Here is a 21,138-nt window from a genome sequence, read left to right on the forward strand (position 1 = left end):
TTTTCATTAACGTGTAAATTAATTTCTATAATAATGTGTTCATTAATTTCAATACACATGTTCATCACATTTAAGACTACTGTAATTTAGCTTTTATTTACATCATTCATTACATTTAATTTCGTGCATAACCACATGCTTCCTTTACATGTTAATTAAAATTCATTGAGAAATTTTTAACAGTGTAGATTTGTGCTATAAATTCTATGCGTATGATACTTTTAAGTTAAGCGTATTGAAATTTAATGTACTACAAACTTAAATTTCATTAATATATACATTAATAGTTATTTCAATTATGATTAATTAAATGTCATTTATATCCGTAAATGAAAAGTATATTAAATTTCATTACACTTAATTTTTCAGTTACTGTAAACTTAAATCTCATTAACATGTGCATTAATAGTCCTTTCAGTTACAGAGAAATTAAACTTTATTCACCAATGTACATTAAAAGTTAATGAAATTTAAGAACATTTCTAACAGTGCAGATACATAGTAATTATCTAATGATTAGTTTCTTTACTTAAAATGTCAAACAGAAGCTTACAGAAAATAATCTATCCGTTTAATGTGGATATTTATCCCTGCATTACACGATAGAAACTATTAAAAAACCGCTTAGTTGTTTCTGTTCGCATGTACAGGATATTTCAAGCGTGGATACTTTGCTTGAAGAAACGCATAGAATATCTTCTTTAAAATATGGATAGAGATCATAGTTTTACAGTAGCTAATATATGCAAATATGTTGCTAGTCGTACACTTACGTTACAAACGGACGGGTTTGGAATCTTATAAGTTATAAGCAATGCTGACAGAAACGTGTGAATTTCGTGCTGGTAATTGCTGGTAACACTCTTGATTATATTAGATACATATATAATTCCTATTGTATAATATATTGCGAACACAAAATTGTGCTCACTCGAACGTAAACATTTTTTACCTGCAAATTTATCGTGCTTATAAAGCGTACAGAGATTCGATTCTCGCAGATGTTGTATCCGCATCTAATGGTTTCTGTTACAAATTCTAAATAAGTTACTATGTACATATATCATGTGTGATGTACTTAATCATGATGTAATAAGATATGAAACGTTCCCGCAAATGCGCTGTAGAAGAGTGAATTTAGACTTAAATTTGATTGGCTGTTCCAATATGCTGCTGCTATTATAAACAGAAAAGTGCATTTGGACCCAATTGATTGTTTCCAGTATGCTATCGCCATTGTGCAACGTTTTACCTTATCTTATTACATCATGAGCTTAATAACCAGTCCTCTTGCTCTCTTTCAAAATGAGTACCAAAAAGCATGTATCCTGGACACGCTGAAAACCAAGCCGGACGTCTCCAAACGCTTTAAAAAAAAAAAAGAGTACATATCAGGGAAAAATAGGACGTCTGTTCATCCTTAATCTTAATTTTAATCAACAACAAAAAATTCAAAAAAACGGGGCGAATGAGAGTCAGCATGGTAATTAATACGCAATCCTAAATCTTCAATTCAGAAAATCAAATTTTTATTCCAAAAAAATAATAGTACGTTTCAGTTCACTTTGAAACCATCCTCAGCAATACAAATTCAAAATATCAGTCCCTTCATGTTCAAGAAAAATCACCATCAGATTAACAGATTTGATGTTGTAATCTATTCGAAACATTAAAATTATCTTATAAATATCTCTATCCAACAAGTTTCAAATTAACATTAAAAACTGATGACTCACCCCAAGACATAGAAGAAATTCGTCTCAATTTTAATATCTTAAATGTTATTTAGCTTATAAGTACTACTATCTAAAATAATATTACAAGTTTAATATTAAATACTAATAAAATCATATGCATTAAATTCGTCTTAAAAGCCCCTACCATAATATTTTAAAAATTGTATAGTATTGTTTAAAAAATCAGGATTACTTTAATTTTTTTATTAAAAAAAAGTTTTTAACCAATAATGTAAATATTTATAATTATAATTGTAAAATAGTACAATTTTTTCAATTTTTTTATTGCAAGTTGTACTTGAAAAATTACATGAAAAATATAAATATTCATTTTCCAATTTTTTTTTATTATTTAAACCGTACCAAAAATCGAACCATTACGTTAAATAATCTATATATATAAATTAGAACATAATAACAAAAATTATAATATAATGTGGACGAAAGTTGCATATATAAATCGTTTACTAATACAAAATCAATATAATCAAACAATTAATTTTAATCTAAAGAAACTCATAAATTATACATGTTAATATGGCAAGACTTTATCAACAGTTAATTACAATACTATCGAATGGAAATATTATTTTTTGACCGAACAGTTACTATGGTCTGATACTTCTTTGGATTCTTCGCTAATGAGTTTAGTCAGTTCAAGAAATGAATAAAAATTAATTGGTGTTATTCTCAGTGTACATAAGATAGACTGAAATATGTGGATACATCCATCCAAATATCAAGTTCGTGAATTTATGGATCCTCTGCGATTTATGGATCCGGTGATATTGTGCCCATATTTAGCAATCAAATGAATGCTCGATTGTGGAAGGTGAATGCGCCTGATTTGATAATTAACATGCCACTTTATATGATAGTATTATACATACATATACAATGCAGACAATTTCATTATATTATTGATAAAAAAGTAATTTGAAAAATAGTAAAAATTGACAAGTAAATATTTATGGTTTATCGATGTCGCATAGCAATACACAAATGATCTAAAATTTAATGGTATTCAAAAAGTGATTGACATGTATGATTTGAGAAATCTAGAATGTAAATCATAGACGTCAAAAACTGCATAAATTATTCAGTATTCCAAGAACTTTGATATTACAATTGTTTAATTATCTACGATAATTCAAAGAACATGCCAGCGTAAGAACGGCTCTAGAAAAACTAAGTCGGGATATAAAATGAAGTATATAACAACAGAAATATAAAATCAATTTTTTGCATTAATGTAATGTTTTTTGTTATTTGTTATTTATACTTTTAAAAGCGATATTTTAATATGAAGAAATACATTTGTCTTAATACAAAGAAAAAAAGAAGAAACAAGTCCAATAAGCAAATACTGTTTCCTTCAATATGGTGATAAAATAGAATCGCGTATTCTGTTAGAGACGCAGTTGAATTGTAAACCCTTTCACATTTTTCTCTAATAATATCTCAACTAGAAGATTACAGTCCCCGACCTTCGTCTTGATCCGCTCAAAAATATCATGTGATCATTTTTTTTAAACCTCCTTAATCATTAGAATGTCCAATGTACTGAACTAATGCTCTATAACATCCGGTCCCATTGCATTTGTTATGTATCGACTACATAGTCACGCAAGTCCCATATAAGATACAATATTCCTGGAATGTTATATGAATGTTAAAAGGGAAAAATAATATTTATCCAACATTCTCAAACTATAGTGTGCTTACAGAATCATATGTTCAGATGTTTTTTGTAAAATCTCCTTAGGATCCATGTGTAGGAGGCATACAATTTTCAAATTTATTTAAAGAATAGGTAAGATGTTTAGCAAAAAATATATTTGTAAATTTATTTTTATTGAAAAGAGATAAAATAAAAATATATTGTATTATATATTATATGATTTATTTAGACTACTTTTATATTCTTAATTCAATTAAACGATTATACGTAACTATTATCGACAATGATTGCCAGAAAAGTTTCCTTCCAGCGATATGATTTTCTACATGCGTCGTTGTCTCGAGAAAAAATTGACAAGTAAATATTTAACACTTGATCATCGTCGATAACAAAAGAAAAAAAAAACGTTGACAAGTGTCATGAGACTGCAATCATAGCTTTAATTACTTGATTACTTGTCTTATCACAAACTATCGGCTTTGCTCTCTTCTCAGAAACGCTCCTGTTTTTATCCGTTGTTATTCGCTAGTGACTATGCTAACGAATTCTTTTTGCTGATATGAGAAAGCAACCAAGCTAGCAGTTCTAGGATCGAGTATGCGACACGTTGTTTTTGTCTTACGTAGGCCAAGGAAACTAATCCCATTTAAATTGATTTGCTATAAATTATGATCTCCTTTCTCATTAATATTCGTCTTATCTCGATTCGCTATAATCATAATATTAATCATATATGCCTCAAGACGTCTTTTTCATTCTCTTCCTTTTTTTCTTTTTTTCTTTTTTACTAAATTTAATAATAGCTTCACTTTATTACTTTATATTGAATTTATAAAATATTTATAAAAAAAAAGGACATAGATAGAATTAGATGAAATATATAATTATTAAAATATTATTTACATACATAAAAATTTTAATAATATTGCGGAAATCTAACAGAAACTTATTACCGCAAGAAATAATTGCAATTTTTGTAAGATAGAGCCAATAAAAAATATTTTATATATTCATAAAAAAAAAGTATATTATTTAAATTATAATTTTATTAATCTGAAAAGAAAATGTTAATAAAAATATTTATAGAGGAGAAGATGGTATTATGGCCAGTGTGTACGTTGTGGCCTTCCTTAATATCTCCGTTATTATTAGCGAATTTTTCTAATTACTTTAGTATATTTTAGTATTTAATTACATTTACTTCTTCATTTATCTTAAACTTGAGCGTATTATTACAAATATGTATTTTTGAATGTTGCTATTTAACATTTTATTTAACTATATATATTTTGAGTTATGTAAATTTAAATAATAGCATGACATTTTGCTAATGTGGCCCTCTATGGATATTAATTACTAGACATCGGATTATATACATTTGCATATTTGCATATGCAAAATGCATATAATGGGCTGTTCGCAGCATTTTGCATGTAATAATAATTTTTTTATTGAAAGTGCATATTTTTGTATAAAACGCCAAAACTTTTACAAATATGGTAATTTGAAATAGGCGCGTAAAACGCGCACTTTGGAAACGATAGCCGGTATTCATAAGGTGCGTTCCGTATCTCGCATGATGTGCATGATGCATCCATTGTCCTTGTTTAACATTTGGTGAGCAACAAGGATAAACGATGCATTATGCGCATCATGCGAGAAACGGAACGCACCCATAGTCGGTTCTTATTTCAAGACCGTCTTAAGTAATGTCTTAAGACGCTAATGCGGCCCTCTGATTGGTCCATGACATCTTAAGACTGAACTTAAGAATGGTCTTGAATATAAGATTTTTTAATTCTTATGTTTCGTTGATTTTTCCAATATTTTGCTGTAATTTGTTTAATTCAAAGAGCTAATTTGATTTGGGTTAGTTCAATTTGACATTAAAGTAATAAAATATATATCTTAAATTAAGTCGTTTCTTTTTTGATAGTGCATATTTTATGCATATTTTGATCTTTTTTAATACATATTTGCATGCATATTTTAACACTTTGATTATGCATATAATCCGATGTCTATTGATTACTCACGGCTTTTTTTGAGGTTTTCATATCAAAATAATTATTTGATAACCGATTGTAGCTCTACTGTTAATCTATAGTTTATATTACGTGTACTATTTTTAGTATTGAGATTTTTAGTGAGCAGTTTATATACAGAAGTTTTATGTGAACGTATATACATGCATTTATTTGCATACATTTTAAAATAATGTAACCAAATACTGTTTTCTAAATAAAATTAATTTTTTAAGACTATTTTTATGGAAAGCTACACCCATGTTTTATTTCGAGTCATTATACAATGTCGCCACATTTTTATTAATAGTGTCGTAAATAATAAATATTTCGTAACTTTGTCCAAATCGATTCAACAACATTATATGGTATTTGGCAAAAAATAAAAAGAGCGAAAGCGAAAAAATTTTTTGCGCGTCAAGTAATTGTGCGCATGGGTTGAATAAATGTGTGCAAAGTCAAAATCGTAAGAAATAAATATAAAATTAATAAAATAAATATTTCATGGAAAAAATATTTTATGAAATATTGATAAGAAAAAATATTATTATACCAATGTTAATACAAAATTAATATAATAACAAAGGTAAATATGACGAATAGGAGAGGCAGTTGCGATGATCTTGACCTTGACATATGTTGTCATGACCTTGAGTGACCTCCACCAAGTTTTAGCCGTCGCTCACCCTTCGTTAAAAAGTTATTAACAAAAAAAGTTGTTTTAATAACAGTTTATTTCTACTATATATATAGTATTAAAAACTATTCTATATTTCTTCTATTCAGAAGCATTACATTCAAACCAAAAAAATCATCGCTTCATGTGGAAAGTCGTGCGCCCCTCAAAAGGGGAAGAGGTGGGGTGGGAGTCGCTTTGCGTGGAAGGTTGTAAAATATACTTTGAAGCAGAAAATTTGTTTTATATAGTAGAAAAGAGACATAAATTTTCAAACTTCTTTTGTTAATAACTTTTTAATGAATGATAACTAATCAATGAAAAAAACCTGATGGAGTTTACTTAGGGTCGTGACCTTGACAACATATGTCAAGGTCATCGGAACTACTTCCCCTATTCGGCATATTAGCCTTAATAAAGTTAATATAAAATTAATATAAACTTTGAAAAAATAATACAAAAATTGGAATAATTAATTATTTAAATAAAAATCATATGTATAATTCTCAACGTCATCAGCTCCAATGTATTCTTCATAAACCCATTCAGAATACAGACAGCATTGAAACCACCCAGTCGACACAAACTAAAAATAACGTAAGGTCAATGTTATAATTTCGTACTCAACAATGTAATTCTCAAGGAACACACAAAAATCAACAAAAAATCAAAATGACATTTTTATGTTTAAAGTGAGTAAACAGTCAAATTTTGTACCCAAAAATCATCATTTTGACATCAAAGTACGTCATTTTTATTTTCTCTCGTCTTGGTATATGTCCCTTGTGCTCTTATATAATACCACGTGTTATATTACATTTATATAGTGGAATACAAAATTACAACATTAATATCATTATTTTTAGACCGTATATGTGAGAAACCGTATATGTGAGAGTCTAATGGCTCAGGATGCTCGTACGGTTTACAAGAGATCCGGGTTCAAGTCCCGGCCGAAGTAATATTTTTCGCAATAAATTTATTAACAGTTTTAATATATTAACATCTTTATAATATATGATGCTTGATGGTAGCATCAAAATTATTAAAAATTGCTTGTCAATTTAATTCGCGATATTACTAGAGTAGTTTTAATTGCGTTTATTTAGTCCGGAAAAATAATTCGGCGCGCAGTTTGAAAAAGCCTACAATATGGTATATATGCAAGTACATATATAGTGTATATTAGTAATTCAAGATTGAATTATTTAAAAAGCAACGAAGATCCAGCTTCGACCGTAATAGGCATTTTAAATTTCTAGTATTAATATCATGTTACTTTTAGTTTGTCGACTGGACAGAGTCCCATATTTTCCGAATTCTTCACAAATAGTGCACTTGTCATGGAGAGAAAACTTTGAATTATCAATGCGCACAATTTCCCATCGTGAATTGATTTGATATCTCGCGATTACTCAAAGACTTTTTAACTAAATTAAATTAATAATAGCTCAAAAGACGCATGTAATAACGCACTTTAGTAAAGTATACATGATTAAATAAGCAAAACAAGAATACAGATTTACCACCTTATTTCCTGGATGCCAAAATTTTTATCAAAATATGTAATGTTGCGCCCACGCGGCCGATTCACAAGGTCGTTCTCGTGGACGCGTTTGCGCACTCCCGAACCGCGAAAATAAAAAACACGAGTGTAAAAGGGAAAATAAGAAACGTTTATTAACAAGAAGAACATAGAACACCGAACATAAAACACAGAAAGTGACCGATGAATGATAATACAGATGGAGAGATACGTCCGGACACGGCGACGGCTCAGCATTCAAATCTGATCTTGTTAAAAAATTAAACGGCTAATAGCTTCGGCAACGCGATCTTTTCTAAACACCACGGGTGTCAGCAAGGCACAGGTATAACTTGACTTTTTCTCACTTTTTCCGTTAACTATATTTTCAAATTGTATAACTATATATATGGTCATATCCGAAAAGAATTGCGTCTAGCCTAGAAATTTCGTCGCAGTAGCGGCTCCATTTATTGAAAAAGTGCTAAACCAAAATGCGCACAATTATCCACTGCGCACAATTACCCCACTTTCTTCTATACATAATTAAACATTGCATTTTATTAATACTAATAATAACTTGATCTCTTTTCTCTAACAACGCAAACCTCCAGAGGACATCCTAATGTCCGTACATCCTTCGAACATAATCCTAAAGATATCCCCAGGATGTATCTCAGATAAAGTGTGCTATTAGATTAAAGATAATTAAAGAAGTAAAAACTCATATAATTCATAAATGTGTGGCATATTTCTATGTAAAATTAACTAAAAGTAAATTCCACAAATGTGAAAATAAAATGAATTACAATCTTCTTTATCAAATTCGTAATTTAAACAAAGCGTATGTTACTGATAATATTAGAATTAGAATTGTTTTACATGTTTATAGATTCTCTAAAATAGTTTTATTTATATTTTCTCTTTCTTATTTTTTGTAGTATCATTTTAAGCATAAAATTGAGGTGCAATGTTAACTGGCACACTTGTCTGTAAGACAAGTCATAAGCTAACCTAATTTAGTTATTGTATATTATCGCGTTACTGTATCAAATAGATTCATCGGGGCTGAAGGCATTCTCGTATTTATAGGAAAACCTTGTAAAAAGAATTATCGCATTACATATTTGCATCTTGCAGAGCAATATATAGAGAACTTTCCAACAAGAGCTTTCCAACAACACTGTAATCCCTATTAACCTGGACTCCCCACCATCGTAAATCGAGTTGGAACACGGTGAAAAATTTAGTACTATTTTGTTGCTTAATTTATTTTTCTTTTTCTGCTAAAGTATTGGAGCAACAAAATAATTCTAGAGTAACAAATTAGTAACAAATTAGCAACAAAATAAAGTACTAAATTTTTAACCATGTATCTATTCGATTTGCGATGGTGGGGAGTCCAGGTTAATAAAGGTGACACTGGCCTAGTTTACACCCAACGACCTGATCCATACCCAGACCTTTACCTCACCTAAGACAGGTCTCGAACGGAGCGTTTACCCAAAAACCCCAATATAGACCTATAATATAAAATCCACTAATATAAAATCCACTTCTACGTACATAGCTTATTGCACATTACAAAACATGAAATAGAGCCATCTATTAGTTTCTTAGTACACTTTACGCCTTTAGGCCGTCCGCCTGCGTTTACATGCGTTAAAGCTAGGTAGGTCGTGCAGCCTAAGAGAGGTCAGGGATCTTGAAAAAGATCCCTCACCTAAGCGAGGTTATAACTATTTACACCGTCGCGACCTGTCGTGTTTAGGTTAGACTTAGAGTATAGGTGGCGGCCTAAACGTAGGGTGTAAACTAGACCACTGTGTAACCAGTGATCATTTCATCTTTGTTTAACATTGGCAAACTACAAGGATGTTATGATTCATTGGTTACGTTCGGAAACGTCGCTAACATTTAATGTTAAACAAGGACAGATGATGAATCCGAGGCATCGGAGGCATCCGAGCGACGTTCCCGAACGCAGCCAATTGTATTTTATACTGTCATCTGTATCTCTTGTGTTGGAAAGCTGCCAAATAAATTAACAAAAAGTATTTTACATCGAAGTAAAAGATCTCTAGATCTTTTTATATATATTAATTTGTATAGTTTGTATAAATATTAGATAATTATTCAGTTTAGTTACTGCACCTCAAAAATCAATAAAATTAGGCTTATTCGACGCGTTTTTGCATGAAACGAAAGAATCTGGCAAAAAAAGTGTCGCTCTTTGTGAGCCGAGATATTAAGCGTTAAAGTTGACGACTGATTGAGGTTAGAAAACAATTCATTGTTTTAGAAACAACAATTCACTGTTTTAAAAACAACAATTCACTACTTTAAAAACAATTCACTGCTTCAAAAACAACAATTCACTGTTTTAAAAACAATTTATGGCTTTTTGATCAAGAAGGCAAGAGACAAAACAGCAAGAAACAGGAAACAAAAAGCACATTGTAGAACAGCCATAACTGCCTTAAAAACAACAATACACTATTTTAAACATACAAATTCTTTGCATTAGCAGTAAATTTGTATTTTTAAAGCAGTAAATTGTTGTTTTTAAAGCAGTAAATTGTTTTTAAAGCAGTGAATTGTTGTTCTTAAAAACAATGAATTGTTTTTAAAGCAGTGAATTATTTTTAAAGCAGTGAATTGTTTTTAAATTAGTGAATTATCACAAAGCATAAAAAGGTAATCGCAATGCATGCTTGCATCGCAGTATTTCGCGACAGTGACAAATTTCCTAACCTCAATAGTCGTCAACTTTAACGCTTAATATCTTGGCTCACAGGGCAGAGCGACACTTTTTTTGCCAGATTCTTTCGTTTCATGCAAAAACGCGTCGAATAAGCCTAATTTTATTGATATATTTGAGGTGCGGTAGCTAAACTGAATAATTACCAAATATTATAGTTTTGATCGGTTAAGCCTACTTTATCAGAAGCTATTTTTGCTTATCTCATGAAAAAGTTAATTATTGCAAAATTTCAAATCTGCTTATAAAATCTGCTATGTCATCTGATAGAAAACATTTTCTAGTTTATATTCATATTTCCAAAGTTTTATTTGTATCTTTTGTTTAGAAATATGATTCAAAAACAAAGTGATATAACGGTATTGGCCTTCTTCTATTACATACAAGAAATTATCTCCGTCTTACAGAACAATTAGAGGAAATTTATTACCCTGGAATGGTTTTCCAAGTTTAAAGTGATATAAGTATAGAAATAGAAAATATAAACATTCTTCTACCATTACGTATCCTCATATCAAACAGATTTTCATTCAATAAGGTTGTATTTAACCAAAAGGAAAAAACGGAAAAGCGAAAAAATTTCTCGCATGTGTCAGGTAATTGTGCGCATGGGTTGGGTAATTGTGCACAAAACAAAAATCGTAAGAAATGAATGAATTGTGGAATGTTGACATAGAAATCAGAACATACATTCATTATATTGCAATATAAATATACTACATGGGCTGAAAAGTCCCGGGATTTTTCAATAGGTGGCGCCACTAGAAAATGAACATGACTCATTTCGAGAGGCTCATCTGTCACTAGGTTATGTATAAAGTTTCATGACATTTCGTCCATTCGTTTACAAGCTACAGTCGTTTGAGTGACGCTACTTTCGCCTTCGTAAAAAAAAATGGAAAAACAGGAATATCACATCTTGATCAAACATTGTTTTTTGATGGAAAAAACTTCTGAACAATCATTGCAATGGTTGCAGAAATATCCCACATCTTCTCCTTCGAGAACAGTTTATCGGTGGTTTAGTGAATTTAAAATGGGTCGTACAAGCACCGAAGACGCACCTCGTTCTGGAAGACCAAAAGAGGCTACGAATGCGGAAATCGTAAAGCAAGTGCATCGAATCGTTTTGAGTGATCGTAAAGTGAAATTGCGCGAGTTAGCTGAGGCCGTGGGCATCTCAAAAGAACGGGCTGGATACATTTTGCACGATCTTTTGGAGATGAAAAAGCTATCGGTGCGATGGGTGCCGCGTTTGCTGACCGTCGACCAAAAACAGCAGTGCGTTGATGATTCAACGGCCGGTTTGACGTTGTTGCAGCGTAATCGAGCGGACTTTTTTCGACGTTTTGTGACGATGGATGAAACGTGGGTCCATTACCATACGCCTGAGTCCAATAGGCAGTCTATAGAATGGCTGGAAAGCCACGAAAGCCGACCAAAGCGGCCAAAAGACCAACGACCGGCCGGGAAGGTTATGGCCTCCATTTTTTGGGATGCGCATGGCATAATCTTCATCGATTACCTGCAGAAGGGAAGAACAGTTACGGGAGAGTATTATGCAACGTTATTGGACAAACTGAACGACGAAATAAAGAAAAAACGGCCCCATATAGCGAAGAAAAAAGTTCTGTACCATCACGATAACGCACCGTCACACACGTCCTTGAAAGCGATGGCCAAATTGGACTAATTACGATTCGAATTGGTTGCTCACCCACCGTATTCTCCAGACTTGGCCCCCAGCGACTATTATCTGTTCCCAAACCTCAAGCGGTGGCTCCAGGGAAAAAGATTCAGATCGAATGAGGAAGTCATCGCGGAAACCGAGGCGTATTTCGAAGGCTTGGACGTTTCGTACTACAGAAAGGGCATCGAAATGTTGGAAAATCGCTATACCAAGTGTATCGCCCTCGAAGGCAACTATGTTGAGGAATAAATATAACTTTGCCCAAAAAACGCTTGTTTTCATTAAAAATTCCGGGACTTTTCAGCCCATGTAGTATATTAAATATATTTTTAATGTATGTATATTGTACATATTAAGAAAAATATACAAAACTATAATATAATAATACTGCACATAGACTTTGGCAAAATAAAATGGTAAAATAAAATGATAATGTCAAGAAGAAACGAAAAAATTAATGCTAGTCATACAGTATACAGAATATGAGTAATTGTGCGCATTTCAAAACGCTTGCGCACAGTTGCTGTGACCTGACTCGGTACGAAATACGGTTACTTCAACAATTCCTAACCAAACTGAATAAATAACAGCTCAAAAAAATGCACATAATAATGTACTTTAATAACGTATGTAACTTTAAACAAACAAATTAAGAATACGGATTTACCACCTTATTTTCTGAAAGCTAAAATAACAAGAAAAAATGTGATTTTACTTTTGTGTATTTCTCTGGCTAGCAATGTATTTACGTCATATCTTTTGTAATTATATTTTAAGAGGACGACTTCCTGCGTAAAAATTTCATCACGGTGATGTCATCATCTATTGGAAAAGTACCAAACCAGGATGCGCACAATTACCCGCTGCGCACAATTCCCCCACTTTCCTTTATTTGACTTTTAACTCTCTAAGGTAGTAAATTCCTTTATATTATAATTATTTTTTATCTTACATCATTTTTTGTAAGTATATTATATTCAAATACAGATATTAAGTTTTTTATAATCTTAGACGTTTTTTTTTTTAAGTTTTTTAGAGAATCAAGTTTTTTAAAATCTCGATAGTTCTATATAAAACTTAATTTTTTATTATTAATGTGATCGTTTATACATTAACCAGAATTTAAAAAACTTTAATTGCTCGAATATGGGGAATACCTATGTTGACTACTACTTAAATTTTCGTGCTGGTTTTGTCTTTGCGTCAACATTATTAATGTACCAAAAATTTTATGATGTAATAATCGTTCATTTTGATTAATTCTTCTATTTATTATCTTATGGATCTTGTGATTGCTTAATGATTACGTTGTACATAACACGTCATGAAGACTCGAGGACATTTATGGTGTCGATTCGGAAAGTATGCGTGTCAAGAGAGTCGGCCATCTACTGGACCACGAACAAGGTCAGTTTCACTATATTTGTACAATCCTTGGGCTTTAAAACTAATCATCATTCATTATATATACACGTATAATATCTAATACTATTTTAGATATCTATCACATCTGAATTTCTCTAATCCTCCTTTATATAAGTTATGTCTTACATGAATGCTCAATCATGTTATTATAGAATTAAGCAATTTTCTTACGACATAAATGTCAGAAAAAAAACAAGATTATAAGATATGTGAGTTTTAAGATAAATCTTACATTGATCATAAATGTGTCATATTACTTTATAAAGTTTTTTTTTTTTCAAGTATTAACATCCTCTTTATTAGTTTTTTTACTCCAACAATCTTATAGTCTTAAACAAATTTAGTCTCAAGTAGTTCTTATTTTTAACTTTAGATAACAGGAAGAAGAACAAAAAACAAATTTATTGATCTATCAGTTTGATCAAGATTAAAATAAAATATTCTACAATCGGTTTTTTCTGTCTGGCAAGTAGATTGCCTTCTTCAGAATGTCTGGAGCCGGCCCTGGCCGTGGGTGAAAGTGATCTTAAAATCGACGAAATGACCAGCCCCTTCTCGTCGTGTCCGGCAATATGTGTTCATACCAGTTATACTTCATGAATAATATTTGCCCCATCGTTTTACAATGACCGTATAAAACACACGATGATACGGCGTATGTTATTCGGGCAGCTACAGTTTTGCAATCCTGACTACATTCCGAGGAAGGGAATTGTCTCAATAAAATTAAACGTAAAGCTACACAAATTGCAAATTTTTTGTAATGTACTGAAAATATAACACGCGTTCCTTTCAATGCACAATCTTATAGATAAATCTGTTATTATTCTAGTAGTAGAAGATTTAAAGCTTTTAAGGTCAAAGTAATCTACAATCTAGGTGCTAAAAAGTAAAATATGAAGTTGCTAAGTATGTCTCGTTGGCACAACGTATAAATCCGTTGATTTGACTGCCATGGACTCAACAAAGAACGAAATTATATTCTACTTTGATACAAAAACGACAATTTGTGCAATCGCACGATTGCGCAAAACGATTGTTCCGTTTGCAGTTTCCGGTTAGTGTCTTCAGTTTCTTATAGCATTACACGTGGATTTCTTATTCCGGCCTAAACATTTTTCGCGAAATATAAGTCATTCAACGTCACGGTCAACGTCACTGTCACCATCCAACATCATAAACGCCTACTTCAATCCACAAAACCTTTCAAAACCGTTCAAATCGTCCTTGCTTTATTTAGTAGCTTTATTTATAGTTGACATCAATTTCTTGTGTAAGTCAAAAATTGTTACATCATTATTTCTTAAAATATTTATATTTTTAATTAATAATTAATTTAATAGTATTTTAAGTAATAAATAATATTTAATAAACATTTTATATTTTTTTTAAATCTGCTTGATTTTCTTGAAAATTATCATTTCATGACTATTTACTATTTAGTATTAACAATGATTGGCTGTCTTTTGATAGATCACGAGATTTTCTCATTATAGCAATCTAGATAGTACGAAGAGTTCAAAAAGAATTCAATATAATTCAATTATTATGTCATCACAATTTAGAATTCATTTTTCAGACATAAAAAGAATTCTTTTTTTCTGTACAATTCTGAAAAAAATTCTTTTTACATCTGAAAATATACTTAGAATTGATGATATGTAAATGACTTCTTTTTGTATCATCTAAGAATGATTCGGACCATTTTCGGGATACTCCTCCTTTTAAATCATTTACCTTTGAAGTAGAAAACATTAAACAAACATGCATCGCAAATTCATTCAAAATTATCGGAATGTTATCGTCACAACTTCGTAAAACTTGTTAAGCAGAAATGATGGAATACTATTTGCTTATGCGGGAATTTCCCTCGCATCGTGTTATGCGAGATAAATGTATAAGGATATGAGATTATTTGTTGCTAATTTTTATTCATTATTGGTCTTGTGAATTAGCATAAAAATAAGTATTAATATTTCACGTTCTTGAATAATTCCATATGTTCTCAGATTCTATAAAGTTTTAATTGTATATGATTGTGCTAGAATTTGATTTATATGGCTTTAAAAATTTGAATCTTGCATAATCTTACATATATGTAAATTGTTCCTCAAATCATGAATATGCTGATTATATGTAGGTATATGTTACTTTGTCTTATAAGCGTCATATTTAAAAATTAATACAGTCCAAGCTAAAATTTACATTTTATGAAAGAATACATACAATAATATAGAAATATATATAATAATATAATATAAGAATTAAAAATATAAAAATTGAAGAGTTGTATACTGGCTTAGGACATTAAACAAATAAAAACTATTTGACATTGACCGTGTGAGTGATTTCATATCTCGAACACTTCTCTTTTTCTGCGGCCTTCGGTCTTTTGTCAATGGATTCCATCCGAACCTCCGTGACTTATCGAACGCGTACAATGGCCTGACGAAATTACTGACCTTGAATTACTGTATAATCAACAGCAGAGATATCGTGTTTCATATAGAAAGCCTATCAATATGAGAAAGCATAATCTTGTGAAAGGAATTAGAAAGCTGAAATACGATTAAATATATAATTTTTGTTTAATATCAAAAATTTCTAATTACCAGACCTCGTTTTGCTAAAGAATAAAGGAATGTACATATAGAAAATCGGCACACATTTGAAGGCACTCTTTTAATGTTTTAATGTTTTAATGTTTTAGGGTCAATGTTGATTAACAGTCAATTTGTATTGATGATATAGCTGCAAAATTAATCTAATTATAGTAGATGACCGTAGGATGTTTTGTTGAATATAGTTAAATGACTCGGTCAGCTTCTTTCACTGGAAATGTTTTGTAGTAATCGTATTATCATTGTTATACAGGAAAAAAGTACTAGTAAAGCACGCCTTTTTTCACTTGTAGGAAACAGTATACAAAGTATTCGACATATCAATCTGAAGAACTTGCTTATTGCTCTTTTAATTTTAGCAAGAATTTTTCAATTAAATTAAAAAAATATATTTAGTACAATACAATATATATAGCATATATAACACAGTTGTTACACCAAATATCGATATTAAAGTCTGATTAAACTTTGAAGTTTTAATTTAAAAAATATTCAAAAAAAAATAAGTTTCAAGAATTTTAATAAAACACAACATAGAATATAAAATAATATACAAACTAAATAATATTCACTTTCAACTGCGTTTGATCTCATATCTCATAATAACGTAATTCTCTGACGCATAATAAACAAACCAGTTACTATCCAATTAAAAATTTGTATCCTTGATCTTATTTCTTTCTGAATGACTATTACAAATAATTCTGTTATTAACATACATTCTTGCTAACACATTCATTATTGTTTTCGTTTTATATAATCTTACATATATCTTACATATGCAATGGCTTAATTCATCCTGCGACCTTCTTGCAGTTATGCTGAAACTTTCATTACGAAGATTGATGTAATTTAGCTGATGTAAGTGTGTTAATAACTTCCGCCTTTATGCAGGAAAATAGCACGATTCCTTATAATAATAGAACCATGACCTACCACAATCTGAGTTTGAACTTGATATTCACATTTTTTATTCACTTTCTCGTGCTAGGTATAAATATGCTGAGATATATCTAAATAGATGCTAATGCATTCTTCTCTTCTGAAGTATAAGAAAATAATCTTAATAATCTTAATAGGATAAACTCTCAACGCGTCGATTATGTCTTATCAATAAGATAAGAAATATCATATACTATTTTGTCACGATTATCTAATTGTCAATATTAAGTGTCTGATTTATCAGCTTGTTTGTTTAAAATTTACTTCACGAAACTTTCAATTTTCATTTGCTTACAATGTATTCTTATTTTTAAATCAGCTTCAACGAATCAAAACAAAATATGCCATCTCGGAAGTATCTGATATGTCAAAACAGAAACGGAAGATAATATGAATTGAACAGAGTACGATGTCAAGTGCTACGTATGCGTGTGACCCATAAAAAGAAATGGAGAAGAACGATACCACGCGTTTCTTCACGCGATACAACGCGAGCAAACACGCGATGCGATATATATATTGCCTGTCTGCAATCACTAGTCTGTATATCATATAGCTCTATTTAATGACATGGCCCCGGCGCATTGCACAGGACGAGAGTATTAGAAAGTTGATAGCCGCAACGGCCGCGTGGATCTATGAATGTGGCATAGTAATGTCAATGCGCCCCGTTACGGTGTATGACGATAATAGATAAATGATTTGCAAGGTGCTCACGACAGTGCATTGAACAATTTATCACGGTTCTTCAATCAAAGACTTATTCACCTTTCGTCTTTGAACAGTGCAGTGCGCTCGAAAAATCATGCAATACTCACTTTACTTCGATGTTTCGGCGATAAATGTTATGCCTCTCTTTGATCACTTGATACAATGGTCAAATAAATATGCTTGTGAAAATTTCGCAGACGATACTGTCGATTTAATCTATTAAAAAACCTATTAATGGCACGCAACCGGTTTTCCTTTTTCCATTTCCCTTTTTTATTTGTTTTATCCTCGATCGATCTTACTATCGCTTGAACGAAATGATTGCATAATTTACAATAAGTATTCGAATAGAGATCTGAGAATTTAATTCAAACTCGTTTAATTCAAGTTTAGTAGATATCATGCGATCCCATTAACTCCGATCCATTAGAATTTTAAACAAAAAGTAATCTTTTCTAGCGATAGAGGAAATTGCTCTTATAAGAAAAAATTAATAGAAGATTTTGGGTAAAGTAATAAATTTTGAATTACGTAAGAGAGTACATATCTCGTGTGATGTAAAACGTGAGTGAAAATTATGCTGCGCCTGCCGTTCATATCGTACGTACGGCAAAAATAAAACAAGTAGAAACTTGTATTCTCTTACCAAACCTAACAGTATCGCAGAATGAAGGATGCAGGTACAGGATAAGGACGCCCGGAAGAGGCATTAAAAAAGGAACAACGTAGAAAAAGCATAGAAGTAATTTTCTTCTTTCACTTCAAGCTATTTAAAAAGTATTTTTGCAACTTTAAAATTGTATTTCTAAGATTCAAAAAATGTTTAAAATAAATTCATGATCGATACATCCAAAAATAAGAAATTGAATTGGTGTACAAAAATATACAAAAATCTTAATTGTCATCAAAAATCATTTTCTACTTATTAGCTTCAAAAATTTCAATAACAGAGTATTACTTGAAAATTTAATACTGGACGATACTGTATTTTACATTTCCTTTACTTTTCTACATTTAAAATAAACGAAATCAAGAACTCTTTTTAATTTTTACATGTAATGTAATATAACATAATGTATTGTAATGTGATGTAAAGTATTGTGTATGTTACTTTATATGTATGTATGTATGTACACACGCATGTGATGCATAAATAATTCTATTATTGTATAACTACTATTACATGCAATTACTCTTTTAAGACATTTCCTGATCACAATCAAATTAAAAAATTCAGTTTTCTTGATTTCTTAAAATAACAAGCTTTTACGAAGACATGTTAAGGATAAACTAATGGACGATAGTGAAGCTAATCGAAGTGATGCGTATATAACTGTGCTGTGCAACCTGTCCTCTATCACTCGTGTTCCACTGACCCACTGCACTGTGACCTCCATTATGTTGCACATAGCATTTAACATAGTGCACGTGTTTATACAAGGTATTTTATAACTGTCGGCTTTTTTAATGAATTATTTAACAATAATTTTCACTGATTTTTTTCTTTCATAGAAAAAAGAATTAACAAGAGTTTTATCTAAGAATTAACTTGATACAAAATAACAGAAATTTAATCTACGTTTTTACTTTTATTAACAAGATAGTCAATTAATTATTTGACCATTACAACTTTTATAATTAGTCAATAAGGTAGTTTTTAATCGATTTTAATCTTTTAATCGATTTATGTATCATTAATTCTGTCATATGATTAAATTTTTAACTCGCACTAAAAATACCCGTGTTAACGTTATCCAGCAGCGTGAATCAGCGTTATCATTTTGTGATGTTTCAAGCGTGAAAATATCTAAAGTGATTTTTAAAGATTAAATATTTTTCTTATTCATAAGATATTAACAAAATCTATATGGAATAATAAAGATCACACATTCTAATATCCAATATTTAACTGATCTAATAACGATGTATTATTAGATAACTCGTAACTCTCATGTAATTACTACTCTCCTCGAAATACTGAGATTTAATTAGCGGTATCATGAACATAATTCAATCGCAAACTATAATGTTGAAATCGCAAATTGCAATTATTGGAATCATATTTTCAGTGTAATTAATTTTTTATCTGCGGTTATTTAATGACTTTTGTCGTTAGGATTTGCAGAAAAATATAAAATGTATTCAAGATAAGAATGTATTATCTATTTTCATGTTTTACGAAAGCAAAAGTGATAATAAAAAGAGAAGATAAAATATAATATATATAAATTAAAATATATCTATTATATTAAAAAAAAATTATATTATATTTAACTACACGGAGAAAATTTTATATTAAGCTTTAATACAATTTTAAATTACACTTTACTATGTCTTGTATTTTCGATGGACTCTCACAAGTAATTATTTTGTTAAGCCATATTCTAACATGAAAACTGTTAATTTTTACTATAGTACGCAAACAAAATTTGCTAGGTATATTTGATTTTGTAATAAAAAATTTTTACTATGAAAAAGTGTAAAAATTATATTATTGTTTTTAAAAAAATAACTATAGCATTTAAACTTATAATTTACATGAAGACCGCAGCTATTACCACATATTATAATAATTTTAAATATAAAATTTTCTCCATGTAATATTCCAGAAAATGTTGCCACACATATTTTGGGTATCTATTTTTATCAAATTAAAAGACTACACAAGAAGAGAATTATCTAATTAAATTTTTACGAAAAAAATAAATATGAATAAACAGTTAAAGCATGTAAATGTTTTCATTAAAGTAAGTAACAATAATTCAAAGATACTGCGTACTCTTTCAGTATTATTTTAAAATTTCTAACGATTGCGTGTAGCTTACAGTGTAGCAATCGTAAGGTCGAAATAAAATTTATACGAGATGATTCAGACATTTTGCTAACTAGCAACCTTTTATAAAATTTAAGGCGGAATTATTTTTTTTTAAACACGCCAACTTGCAAAGTGTTTCTCTTATTATGTTACGCATTTTATAATTAGAGATATTATCTTCTAACGTCAGTTAGAAACATATTAGCAAATTGCTCTTTCAAGCTAAAAACAAACTTTGAAATAAACTTGAAATAAACACTTAATATAAGATTTATTGTAGTAGAAATATCGTACGTTAGAGAGAAACAGATTAATTAATATGTAGAAAGACGCGATAATTGCAAAAAGTCTACTGAAATTTTACTTTAAAAAATCAACTTTATCAGACACTTTTTATTAGTGCGATTTTTACAAAAATTGAACATGAAGCGCGGCTAGAGCTATTGCTAATCAACTGCATGCTACAGTAGGAATTACAGTGAATCTAACGATCAACAACTAACACACTCTCTCTCTCCTCCCCTCCCCCTC

At 30.3% G+C, this 21,138-nt stretch overlaps 1 protein-coding gene across 1 annotated transcript in view; it reads right to left on the minus strand.

The window, feature by feature from the left end:
* The window catches only part of dsb (scavenger receptor class B member debris buster), a 54,490-nt gene that overhangs the window by 30,295 nt on the left and 3,057 nt on the right, over positions 1 to 21,138 (minus strand). The gene's annotated exons all lie outside the window — the stretch shown is intronic.

This window comes from Trachymyrmex cornetzi, unplaced genomic scaffold (assembly GCF_001594075.2).
Source record: "Trachymyrmex cornetzi isolate Tcor2-1 unplaced genomic scaffold, Tcor1.1 scaffold388, whole genome shotgun sequence".
Lineage (NCBI taxonomy): Eukaryota > Metazoa > Arthropoda > Insecta > Hymenoptera > Formicidae > Trachymyrmex > Trachymyrmex cornetzi.